This window comes from Amblyomma americanum, chromosome 4 (assembly GCF_052857255.1).
Source record: "Amblyomma americanum isolate KBUSLIRL-KWMA chromosome 4, ASM5285725v1, whole genome shotgun sequence".
Taxonomy (NCBI): Eukaryota; Metazoa; Arthropoda; class Arachnida; order Ixodida; family Ixodidae; genus Amblyomma; species Amblyomma americanum.
Genome location: NC_135500.1, coordinates 66808305 through 66821207, shown reverse-complemented (window position 1 = coordinate 66821207; position 12903 = coordinate 66808305).

Here is a 12903-nt window from a genome sequence, read left to right as displayed (position 1 = left end):
TGTGGCTGGTATGCCGCAGTGAAGGCGCATGGGTGAAGGAAGTCTGCTATACTCAGCGTCTGCGCTGGTTGTATCGGGTGCCGTTTTTCTTTCATGGTGGTCGAAGATCGTTATGGCATCGCTTTATACATATATCGTGGCAGGAATGCCGCAGTGAAGGCGCATGGGAGAAAGAAGTCTGCTATACTGAGCGTCTGCGCTCGTCGTATCGGGTGCTGTTTTACTTTAAGGTGGTCGCAGGATCGTAATGGCATCGCTGAATACATATATCGTGGCAGGGACGCCGCAGTGAAGGCGCATGGGAGAAGGAAGTCTGCTATACTCAGCGTCTGCGCTCGTCGTATCGGGTGCCGTTTTTCTTTCATGGTGGTCGAAGATCGTTATGGCATCGCTGAATACATATATCGTGGCAGGGACGACGCAGTGAATGCGCAGGGGAGAAGGAAGTCTGCTATACTCCGCGTCTGCGCTCGTCGTATCGGGTGCCGTTTTTCTTTCAGGTGTTCGCAGGATCGTTATGGCATCGCTGAATGCATATATCGTGGCAGGGAGGCCGCTGTGAAGGCGCATGGGAGAAGGAAGTCTGCTATACTCAGCATCTGCGCTCGTCGTATCGGGTGCCGTTTTTCTTTCATGGTGGTCGAAGATCGTTATGGCATCGCTGAATACATATATCGTGGCAGGGACGACGCAGTGAATACGCAGGGGAGAAGGAAGTCTTCTATACTCAGCGTCTGCGCTCGTCGTATCGGGTGCCGTTTTTCTTTCAGGTGTTCGCAGGATCGTTATGGCATCGCTGAATACATATATCGTGGCAGGGACGCCACAGTGAAGGCGCATGGGAGAAAGAAGTCTGCTATACTCAGCGTCTGCACTCGTCGTATCGGGTGCTGTTTTTCTTTCAGGTGTTCGCAGGATTGTTATGGCATCGCTGAATACATATATCGTGGCAGGGACACCGCAGTCAAGGCGCATGGGTGAAGGAAGTCTGCTATACCCAGCGTCTGCGCTGGTTGTATCGGGTGCCGTTTTTCTTTCATGGTGGTCGAAGATCGTTATGGCATCGCTGAATATATATATCGCGGCAGGGATGCCGCAGTGAAGGCGCATGGGAGAAAGAAGTCTGCTATACTGAGCGTCTGCGCTCGTCGTATCGGGTGCTGTTTTGCTTTAAGGTGGTCGCAGGATCGTAATGGCATCGCTGAATACATATATCGTGGCAGGGACGCCGCAGTGAAGGCGCATGGGAGAAGGAAGTCTGCTAGACTCCGCGTCTGCGCACGTCGTATCGGGCGCCGTTATTCTTTCGGGTGGTCGCAGGGTCGTTATGGCTGCGCTGAGTACATATATTGTGGCATTTATGCCGCAGTGAAGGCGGACGGGGGAAGGAAGTCTGCTATACTCAGTGTCTCCGCTCCTCGTATAGTGTGCCGTTTTTCTTTCATGGTGGTCGCAGGATCGTTATGGCATCGTTGAATACATATATCGTGGCAGGGAGGACGCAGTGAATGCGCATGGGAGAAGGAAGTCTGCTATACTCAGCGTCTGCGCTCGTCGTATCGGGTGCCGTTTTTCTTTCAGGTGTTCGCAGGATCGTTATGGCATCGCTGAATACATATATCATGGAAGGGACGCCACAGTGAAGGCGCATGGGAGAAGGAAGTCTGCTATACTCAGCGTCTGCGCTCGTCGTATCGGGTGCCGTTTTCCTTTCAGGTGTTCGCAGGATCGTTATGGCATCGCTGAATACATATATCGTGGCAGGGACGCCACAGTGAAGGCGCATGGGAGAAGGAAGTCTGCTATACTCAGCGTCTGCGCTCGTCGTATCGGGTGCCGTTTTTCTTTCAGGTGTTCGCAGGATCGTTATGGCATCGCTGAATACATATATCGTGGCAGGGACGCCACAGTGAAGGCGCATGGGAGAAAGAAGTCTGCTATACTCAGCGTCTGCACTCGTCGTATCGGGTGCCGTTTTTCTTTCAGGTGTTCGCAGGATCGTTATGGCATCGCTGAATACATATATTGTGGCAGGGACGCCACTGTGAAGGTGCATGGGAGAAAGAAGTCTGCTATACTCCGCGTCTGCGCTCGTCGTATCGGGTGCCGTTTTTCTTTCAGGTGTTCGCAGGATCGTTATGGCATCGCTGAATGCATATATCGTGGCAGGGAGGCCGCTGTGAAGGCGCATGGGAGCAGGAAGTCAGCTAAACTCAGCGTCTGCGCTCGTTGTATCGGGCGCCGTTTTTCTTTCATGGTGGTCGAATGTCGTTATGGCATCGCTGAATACATATATCGTAGCAGGGACGCCGCAGTGAAGGCGCATGGGCGAAGGAAGTCTGCAATGCTCAGCGTCTGCTCTCGTCGTATCGGGTGCCGTTTTTCTTTCAGGTGTTCGCAGGATCGTTATGGCATCGCTGAATACATATATCGTGGCAGGGACGCCACAGTGAAGGCGCATGGGAGAAAGAAGTCTGCTATACTCAGCGTGTGCACTCGTCGTATCGGGTGCCGTTTTTCTTTCAGGTGTTCGCAGGATCGTTATGGCATCGCTGAATACATATATCGTGGCAGGGACGCCGCAGTGAAGGCGCATGGGAGAAGGAAGTCTGCTAGACTCAGCGTCTGCGCTCGTCGTATCGGGTGCCGTATTTCTTCCAGGTCGTCGCTGGGTCGTTATGGCTGCGCTGAGTACATATATTGTGGCTGGTATGCCGCAGTGAAGGCGCATGGGTGAAGGAAGTCTGCTATACTCAGCGTCTGCGCTGGTTGTATCGGGTGCCGTTTTTCTTTCATGGTGGTCGAAGATCGTTATGGCATCGCTTTATACATATATCGTGGCAGGGATGCCGCAGTGAAGGCGCATGGGAGAAAGAAGTCTGCTATACTGAGCGTCTGCGCTCGTCGTATCGGGTGCTGTTTTACTTTAAGGTGGTCGCAGGATCGTAATGGCATCGCTGAATACATATATCGTGGCAGGGACGCCGCAGTGAAGGCGCATGGGAGAAGGAAGTCTGCTATACTCAGCGTCTGCGCTCGTCGTATCGGGTGCCGTTTTTCTTTCATGGTGGTCGAAGATCGTTATGGCATCGCTGAATACATATATCGTGGCAGGGACGACGCAGTGAATGCGCAGGGGAGAAGGAAGTCTGCTATACTCCGCGTCTGCGCTCGTCGTATCGGGTGCCGTTTTTCTTTCAGGTGTTCGCAGGATCGTTATGGCATCGCTGAATGCATATATCGTGGCAGGGAGGCCGCTGTGAAGGCGCATGGGAGAAGGAAGTCTGCTATACTCAGCATCTGCGCTCGTCGTATCGGGTGCCGTTTTTCTTTCATGGTGGTCGAAGATCGTTATGGCATCGCTGAATACATATATCGTGGCAGGGACGACGCAGTGAATGCGCAGGGGAGAAGGAAGTCTTCTATACTCAGCGTCTGCGCTCGTCGTATCGGGTGCCGTTTTTCTTTCAGGTGTTCGCAGGATCGTTATGGCATCGCTGAATACATATATCGTGGCAGGGACGCCACAGTGAAGGCGCATGGGAGAAAGAAGTCTGCTATACTCAGCGTCTGCACTCGTCGTATCGGGTGCTGTTTTTCTTTCAGGTGTTCGCAGGATTGTTATGGCATCGCTGAATACATATATCGTGGCAGGGACACCGCAGTCAAGGCGCATGGGTGAAGGAAGTCTGCTATACCCAGCGTCTGCGCTGGTTGTATCGGGTGCCGTTTTTCTTTCATGGTGGTCGAAGATCGTTATGGCATCGCTGAATATATATATCGCGGCAGGGATGCCGCAGTGAAGGCGCATGGGAGAAAGAAGTCTGCTATACTGAGCGTCTGCGCTCGTCGTATCGGGTGCTGTTTTGCTTTAAGGTGGTCGCAGGATCGTAATGGCATCGCTGAATACATATATCGTGGCAGGGACGCCGCAGTGAAGGCGCATGGGAGAAGGAAGTCTGCTAGACTCCGCGTCTGCGCACGTCGTATCGGGCGCCGTTATTCTTTCGGGTGGTCGCAGGGTCGTTATGGCTGCGCTGAGTACATATATTGTGGCATTTATGCCGCAGTGAAGGCGGACGGGGGAAGGAAGTCTGCTATACTCAGTGTCTCCGCTCCTCGTATAGTGTGCCGTTTTTCTTTCATGGTGGTCGCAGGATCGTTATGGCATCGTTGAATACATATATCGTGGCAGGGAGGACGCAGTGAATGCGCATGGGAGAAGGAAGTCTGCTATACTCAGCGTCTGCGCTCGTCGTATCGGGTGCCGTTTTTCTTTCAGGTGTTCGCAGGATCGTTATGGCATCGCTGAATACATATATCGTGGCAGGGACGCCACAGTGAAGGCGCATGGGAGAAGGAAGTCTGCTATACTCAGCGTCTGCGCTCGTCGTATCGGGTGCCGTTTTTCTTTCAGGTGTTCGCAGGATCGTTATGGCATCGCTGAATACATATATCGTGGCAGGGACGCCACAGTGAAGGCGCATGGGAGAAAGAAGTCTGCTATACTCAGCGTCTGCACTCGTCGTATCGGGTGCCGTTTTTCTTTCAGGTGTTCGCAGGATCGTTATGGCATCGCTGAATACATATATTGTGGCAGGGACGCCACTGTGAAGGTGCATGGGAGAAAGAAGTCTGCTATACTCCGCGTCTGCGCTCGTCGTATCGGGTGCCGTTTTTCTTTCAGGTGTTCGCAGGATCGTTATGGCATCGCTGAATGCATATATCGTGGCAGGGAGGCCGCTGTGAAGGCGCATGGGAGCAGGAAGTCAGCTATACTCAGCGTCTGCGCTCGTTGTATCGGGCGCCGTTTTTCTTTCATGGTGGTCGAATGTCGTTATGGCATCGCTGAATACATATATCGTAGCAGGGACGCCGCAGTGAAGGCGCATGGGCGAAGGAAGTCTGCAATGCTCAGCGTCTGCTCTCGTCGTATCGGGTGCCGTTTTTCTTTCAGGTGTTCGCAGGATCGTTATGGCATCGCTGAATACATATATCGTGGCAGGGACGCCACAGTGAAGGCGCATGGGAGAAAGAAGTCTGCTATACTCAGCGTGTGCACTCGTCGTATCGGGTGCCGTTTTTCTTTCAGGTGTTCGCAGGATCGTTATGGCATCGCTGAATACATATATCGTGGCAGGGACGCCGCAGTGAAGGCGCATGGGAGAAGGAAGTCTGCTAGACTCAGCGTCTGCGCTCGTCGTATCGGGTGCCGTATTTCTTCCAGGTCGTCGCTGGGTCGTTATGGCTGCGCTGAGTACATATATTGTGGCTGGTATGCCGCAGTGAAGGCGCATGGGTGAAGGAAGTCTGCTATACTCAGCGTCTGCGCTGGTTGTATCGGGTGCCGTTTTTCTTTCATGGTGGTCGAAGATCGTTATGGCATCGCTTTATACATATATCGTGGCAGGGATGCCGCAGTGAAGGCGCATGGGAGAAAGAAGTCTGCTATACTGAGCGTCTGCGCTCGTCGTATCGGGTGCTGTTTTACTTTAAGGTGGTCGCAGGATCGTAATGGCATCGCTGAATACATATATCGTGGCAGGGACGCCGCAGTGAAGGCGCATGGGAGAAGGAAGTCTGCTATACTCAGCGTCTGCGCTCGTCGTATCGGGTGCCGTTTTTCTTTCATGGTGGTCGAAGATCGTTATGGCATCGCTGAATACATATATCGTGGCAGGGACGACGCAGTGAATGCGCAGGGGAGAAGGAAGTCTGCTATACTCCGCGTCTGCGCTCGTCGTATCGGGTGCCGTTTTTCTTTCAGGTGTTCGCAGGATCGTTATGGCATCGCTGAATGCATATATCGTGGCAGGGAGGCCGCTGTGAAGGCGCATGGGAGAAGGAAGTCTGCTATACTCAGCATCTGCGCTCGTCGTATCGGGTGCCGTTTTTCTTTCATGGTGGTCGAAGATCGTTATGGCATCGCTGAATACATATATCGTGGCAGGGACGACGCAGTGAATGCGCAGGGGAGAAGGAAGTCTTCTATACTCAGCGTCTGCGCTCGTCGTATCGGGTGCCGTTTTTCTTTCAGGTGTTCGCAGGATCGTTATGGCATCGCTGAATACATATATCGTGGCAGGGACGCCACAGTGAAGGCGCATGGGAGAAAGAAGTCTGCTATACTCAGCGTCTGCACTCGTCGTATCGGGTGCTGTTTTTCTTTCAGGTGTTCGCAGGATTGTTATGGCATCGCTGAATACATATATCGTGGCAGGGACACCGCAGTCAAGGCGCATGGGTGAAGGAAGTCTGCTATACCCAGCGTCTGCGCTGGTTGTATCGGGTGCCGTTTTTCTTTCATGGTGGTCGAAGATCGTTATGGCATCGCTGAATATATATATCGCGGCAGGGATGCCGCAGTGAAGGCGCATGGGAGAAAGAAGTCTGCTATACTGAGCGTCTGCGCTCGTCGTATCGGGTGCTGTTTTGCTTTAAGGTGGTCGCAGGATCGTAATGGCATCGCTGAATACATATATCGTGGCAGGGACGCCGCAGTGAAGGCGCATTTGAGAAGGAAGTCTGCTATACTCAGCGTCTGCACTCGTCGTATCGGGTGCTGTTTTTCTTTCAGGTGCTCGCAGGATCGTTATGGCATCGCTGAATACATATATCGTGGCAGGGACACCGCAGTGAAGGCGCATTTGAGAAGGAAGTCTGCTTGACTCCGCGTCTGCGCACGTCGTACCGGGCGCCGTTATTCTTTCGGGTGGTCGCAGGGTCGTTATGGCTGCGCTGAATACATATATCGTGGCAGGGACGCCGCAGTGAAGGCGGACGGGGGAAGGAAGTCTGCTATACTCAGTGTCTCCGCTCCTCGTATAGTGTGCCGTTTTTCTTTCATGGTGGTCGCAGGATCGATATGGCATCGTTGAATACATATATCGTGGGAGGGACGCCGCAGTGAAGGCGCATGGGAGAAGGAAGTCTGCTATACTCAGCGTCTGCGCTCGTCGTATCGGGTGCCGTTTTTCTTTCATGGTGGTCGAAGATCTTTATGGCATCACTGAATACATATATCGTGGCAGGGACGACGCAGTGAATGCGCAGGGGAGAAGGAAGTCTGCTATACTCCGCGTCTGCGCTCGTCGTATCGGGTGCCGTTTTTCTTTCAGGTGTTCGCAGGATCGTTATGGCATCGCTGAATGCATATATCGTGACAGGGACGCCGCAGTGAAGGCGCATGGGAGAAGGAAGTCTGCTATACTCAGCGTCTGCGCTCGTCGTATCGGGTGCCGTTTTTTTTTCAGGTGTTCGCAGGATCGTTATGGCATCGCTGAATACATATATCGTGGCAGGGACGCCACAGTGAAGGCGCATGGGAGAAAGAAGTCTGCTATACTCAGCGTCTGCGCTCGTCGTATCGGGTGCCGTTTTTCTTTCAGGTGTTCGCAGGATCGTTATGGCATCGCTGAATACATATATCATGGAAGGGACGCCACAGTGAAGGCGCATGGGAGAAGGAAGTCTGCTATACTCAGCGTCTGCGCTCGTCGTATCGGGTGCCGTTTTCCTTTCAGGTGTTCGCAGGATCGTTATGGCATCGCTGAATACATATATCGTGGCAGGGACGCCACAGTGAAGGCGCATGGGAGAAGGAAGTCTGCTATACTCAGCGTCTGCGCTCGTCGTATCGGGTGCCGTTTTTCTTTCAGGTGTTCGCAGGATCGTTATGGCATCGCTGAATACATATATCGTGGCAGGGACGCCACAGTGAAGGCGCATGGGAGAAAGAAGTCTGCTATACTCAGCGTCTGCACTCGTCGTATCGGGTGCCGTTTTTCTTTCAGGTGTTCGCAGGATCGTTATGGCATCGCTGAATACATATATTGTGGCAGGGACGCCACAGTGAAGGTGCATGGGAGAAAGAAGTCTGCTATACTCAGCGTCTGCGCTCGTCGTATCGGGTGCCGTTTTTCTTTCATGGTGGTCGAAGATCGTTATGGCATCGCTGAATACATATATCGTGGCAGGGACGCCACAGTGAAGGCGCATGGGAGAAAGAAGTCTGCTATACTCAGCGTCTGCACTCGTCGTATCGGGTGCCGTTCTTCTTTCAGGTGTTCGCAGGATCGTTATGGCATCGCTGAATACATATATCGTGGCAGGGACGCCACAGTGAAGGCGCATGGGAGAAAGAAGTCTGCTATACTCAGCGTCTGAGCTCGTCGTATCGGGTGCCGTTTTTCTTTCATGGTGGTCGAAGATCGTTATGGCATCGCTGAATACATATATCGTGGCAGGGACGCCGCAGTGAAGGCGCATGCACGAAGGAAGTCTGCTATGCTCAGCGTCTGCGCTCGTCGTATTGGGTGCCGTTTTACTTTCAGGTGTTCGCAGGATCGTTATGGCATCGCTGAATACATATATCGTGGCAGGGACGCCACAGTGAAGGCGCATGGGAGAAAGAAGTCTGCTATACTCAGCGTCTGCGCTCGTCGTATCGGGTGCCGTTTTTCTTTCATGGTGGTCGAAGATCGTTATGGCATCGCTGAATACATATATCGTGGCAGGGATGCCGCAGTGAAGGCGCATGGGAGAAGGAAGTCTGCTATGCTCAGCGTCTGCGCTCGTCGTATTGGGTGCCGTTTTTCTTTCAGGTGTTCGCAGGATCGTTATGGCATCGCTGAATACATATATCGTGGCAGGGACGCCGCAGTGAAGGCGCATGGGAGAAGGAAGTCTGCTATACTCAGCGTCTGCGTTCGTCGTATCGGGCGCCGTTTTTCTTTAATGGAGGTCGCAGGATGGTTATGGCATCGCTGAATACATATATCGTGGCAGGGACGCCGCAGTGAAGGCGCATGGGAGAAGGAAGTCTGCTAGACTCCGCGTCTGCGCACGTCGTATCGGGCGCCGTTATTCTTTCGGGTGGTCGCAGGGTCGTTATGGCTGCGCTGAGTACATATATTGTGGCATTTATGCCGCAGTGAAGGCGGACGGGGGAAGGAAGTCTGCTATACTCAGTGTCTCCGCTCCTCGTATAGTGTGCCGTTTTTCTTTCATGGTGGTCGCAGGATCGTTATGGCATCGTTGAATACATATATCGTGGCAGGGAGGACGCAGTGAATGCGCATGGGAGAAGGAAGTCTGCTATACTCAGCGTCTGCGCTCGTCGTATCGGGTGCCGTTTTTCTTTCATGGTGGTCGAAGATCGTAATGGCATCGCTGAATGCATATATCGTGGCAGGGACGCCGCAGTGAAGGCGTATGGGAGCAGGAAGTCAGCTATACTCAGCGTCTGCGCTCGTCCTATCGGGTGCCGTTTTTCTTTCATGGTGGTCACAGGATCGTTATGGCATAGCTGAATACATATATCGTGGGAGGGACGCCGCAGTGAAGGCGCATGGGAGAAGGAAGTCTGCTATACTCAGCGTCTGCGCTCGTCGTATCGGGTGCCGTTTTTCTTTCATGGTGGTCGAAGATCGTTATGGCATCGCTGAATACATATATCGTGGCAGGGACGACGCAGTGAATGCGCAGGGGAGAAGGAAGTCTGCTATACTCCGCGTCTGCGCTCGTCGTATAGGGTGCCGTTTTTCTTTCAGGTGTTCGCAGGATCGTTATGGCATCGCTGAATGCATATATCGTGGCAGGGAGGCCGCTGTGAAGGCGCATGGGAGAAGGAAGTCTGCTATACTCAGCATCTGCGCTCGTCGTATCGGGTGCCGTTTTTCTTTCATGGTGGTCGAAGATCGTTATGGCATCGCTGAATACATATATCGTGGCAGGGACGACGCAGTGAATGCGCAGGGGAGAAGGAAGTCTTCTATACTCAGCGTCTGCGCTCGTCGTATCGGGTGCCGTTTTTCTTTCAGGTGTTCGCAGGATCGTTATGGCATCGCTGAATACATATATCGTGGCAGGGACGCCACAGTGAAGGCGCATGGGAGAAAGAAGTCTGCTATACTCAGCGTCTGCACTCGTCGTATCGGGTGCTGTTTTTCTTTCAGGTGTTCGCAGGATTGTTATGGCATCGCTGAATACATATATCGTGGCAGGGACACCGCAGTCAAGGCGCATGGGTGAAGGAAGTCTGCTATACCCAGCGTCTGCGCTGGTTGTATCGGGTGCCGTTTTTCTTTCATGGTGGTCGAAGATCGTTATGGCATCGCTGAATATATATATCGCGGCAGGGATGCCGCAGTGAAGGCGCATGGGAGAAAGAAGTCTGCTATACTGAGCGTCTGCGCTCGTCGTATCGGGTGCTGTTTTGCTTTAAGGTGGTCGCAGGATCGTAATGGCATCGCTGAATACATATATCGTGGCAGGGACGCCGCAGTGAAGGCGCATGGGAGAAGGAAGTCTGCTAGACTCCGCGTCTGCGCATGTCGTATCGGGCGCCGTTATTCTTTCGGGTGGTCGCAGGGTCATTATGGCTGCGCTGAGTACATATATTGTGGCATTTATGCCGCAGTGAAGGCGGACGGGGGAAGGAAGTCTGCTATACTCAGTGTCTCCGCTCCTCGTATAGTGTGCCGTTTTTCTTTCATGGTGGTCGCAGGATCGTTATGGCATCGTTGAATACATATATCGTGGCAGGGAGGACGCAGTGAATGCGCATGGGAGAAGGAAGTCTGCTATACTCAGCGTCTGCGCTCGTCGTATCGGGTGCCGTTTTTCTTTCATGGTGGTCGAAGATCGTTATGGCATCGCTGAATGCATATATCGTGGCAGGGACGCCGAAGTGAAGGCGTATGGGAGCAGGAAGTCAGCTATACTCAGCGTCTGCGCTCGTCCTATCGGGTGCCGTTTTTCTTTCATGGTGATCACAGGATCGTTATGGCATAGCTGAATACATATATCGTGGGAGGGACGCCGCAGTGAAGGCGCATGGGAGAAGGAAGTCTGCTATACTCAGCGTCTGCGCTCGTCGTATCGGGTGCCGTTTTTCTTTCATGGTGGTCGAAGATCTTTATGGCATCACTGAATACATATATCGTGGCAGGGACGACGCAGTGAATGCGCAGGGGAGAAGGAAGTCTGCTATACTCCGCGTCTGCGCTCGTCGTATCGGGTGCCGTTTTTCTTTCAGGTGTTCGCAGGATCGTTATGGCATCGCTGAATGCATATATCGTGACAGGGACGCCGCAGTGAAGGCGCATGGGAGAAGGAAGTCTGCTATACTCAGCGTCTGCGCTCGTCGTATCGGGTGCCGTTTTTTTTTCAGGTGTTCGCAGGATCGTTATGGCATCGCTGAATACATATATCGTGGCAGGGACGCCACAGTGAAGGCGCATGGGAGAAAGAAGTCTGCTATACTCAGCGTCTGCGCTCGTCGTATCGGGTGCCGTTTTTCTTTCAGGTGTTCGCAGGATCGTTATGGCATCGCTGAATACATATATCATGGAAGGGACGCCACAGTGAAGGCGCATGGGAGAAGGAAGTCTGCTATACTCAGCGTCTGCGCTCGTCGTATCGGGTGCCGTTTTTCTTTCAGGTGTTCGCAGGATCGTTATGGCATCGCTGAATACATATATCGTGGCAGGGACGCCACAGTGAAGGCGCATGGGAGAAGGAAGTCTGCTATACTCAGCGTCTGCGCTCGTCGTATAGGGTGCCGTTTTTCTTTCAGGTGTTCGCAGGATCGTTATGGCATCGCTGAATACATATATCGTGGCAGGGACGCCACAGTGAAGGCGCATGGGAGAAAGAAGTCTGCTATACTCAGCGTCTGCACTCGTCGTATCGGGTGCCGTTTTTCTTTCAGGTGTTCGCAGGATCGTTATGGCATCGCTGAATACATATATTGTGGCAGGGACGCCACAGTGAAGGTGCATGGGAGAAAGAAGTCTGCTATACTCAGCGTCTGCGCTCGTCGTATCGGGTGCCGTTTTTCTTTCATGGTGGTCGAAGATCGTTATGGCATCGCTGAATACATATATCGTGGCAGGGACGCCGCAGTGAAGGCGCATGCACGAAGGAAGTCTGCTATGCTCAGCGTCTGCGCTCGTCGTATTGGGTGCCGTTTTTCTTTCAGGTGTTCGCAGGATCGTTATGGCATCGCTGAATACATATATCGTGGCAGGGACGCCGCAGTGAAGGCGCATGGGAGAAGGAAGTCTGCTAGACTCCGCGTCTGCGCACGTCGTATCGGGCGCCGTTATTCTTTCGGGTGGTCGCAGGGTCGTTATGGCTGCGCTGAGTACATATATTGTGGCATTTATGCCGCAGTGAAGGCGGACGGGGGAAGGAAGTCAGCTATACTCAGCGTCAGCGCTCGTCCTATCGGGTGCCGTTTTTCTTTCATGGTGGTCACAGGATCGTTATGGCATAGCTGAATACATATATCGTGGGAGGGACGCCGCAGTGAAGGCGCATGGGAGAAGGAAGTCTGCTATACTCAGCGTCTGCGCTCGTCGTATCGGGTGCCGTTTTTCTTTCATGGTGGTCGAAGATCGTTATGGCATCGCTGAATTCATATATCGTGGCAGGGAGGACGCAGTGAATGCGCATGGGAGAAGGAAGTCTGCTATACTCAGCGTCTGCGCTCGACGTATCGGGTGCCGTTTTTCTTTCATGCTGGTCGAAGATCGTTATGGCATCGCTGAATGCATATATCGTGGCAGGGACGCCGCAGTGAAGGCGTATGGGAGCAGGAAGTCAGCTATACTCAGCGTCAGCGCTCGTCCTATCGGGTGCCGTTTTTCTTTCATGGTGGTCACAGGATCGTTATGGCATAGCTGAATACATATATCGTGGGAGGGACGCCGCAGTGAAGGCGCATGGGAGAAGGAAGTCTGCTATACTCAGCGTCTGCGCTCGTCGTATCGGGTGCCGTTTTTCTTTCATGGTGGTCGAAGATCGTTATGGCATCGCTGAATTCATATATCGTGGCAGGGACGACGAAGTGAATGCGCAGGGGAGAAGGAAGTCAGCTATACTCAGCGTCTGCGCTGG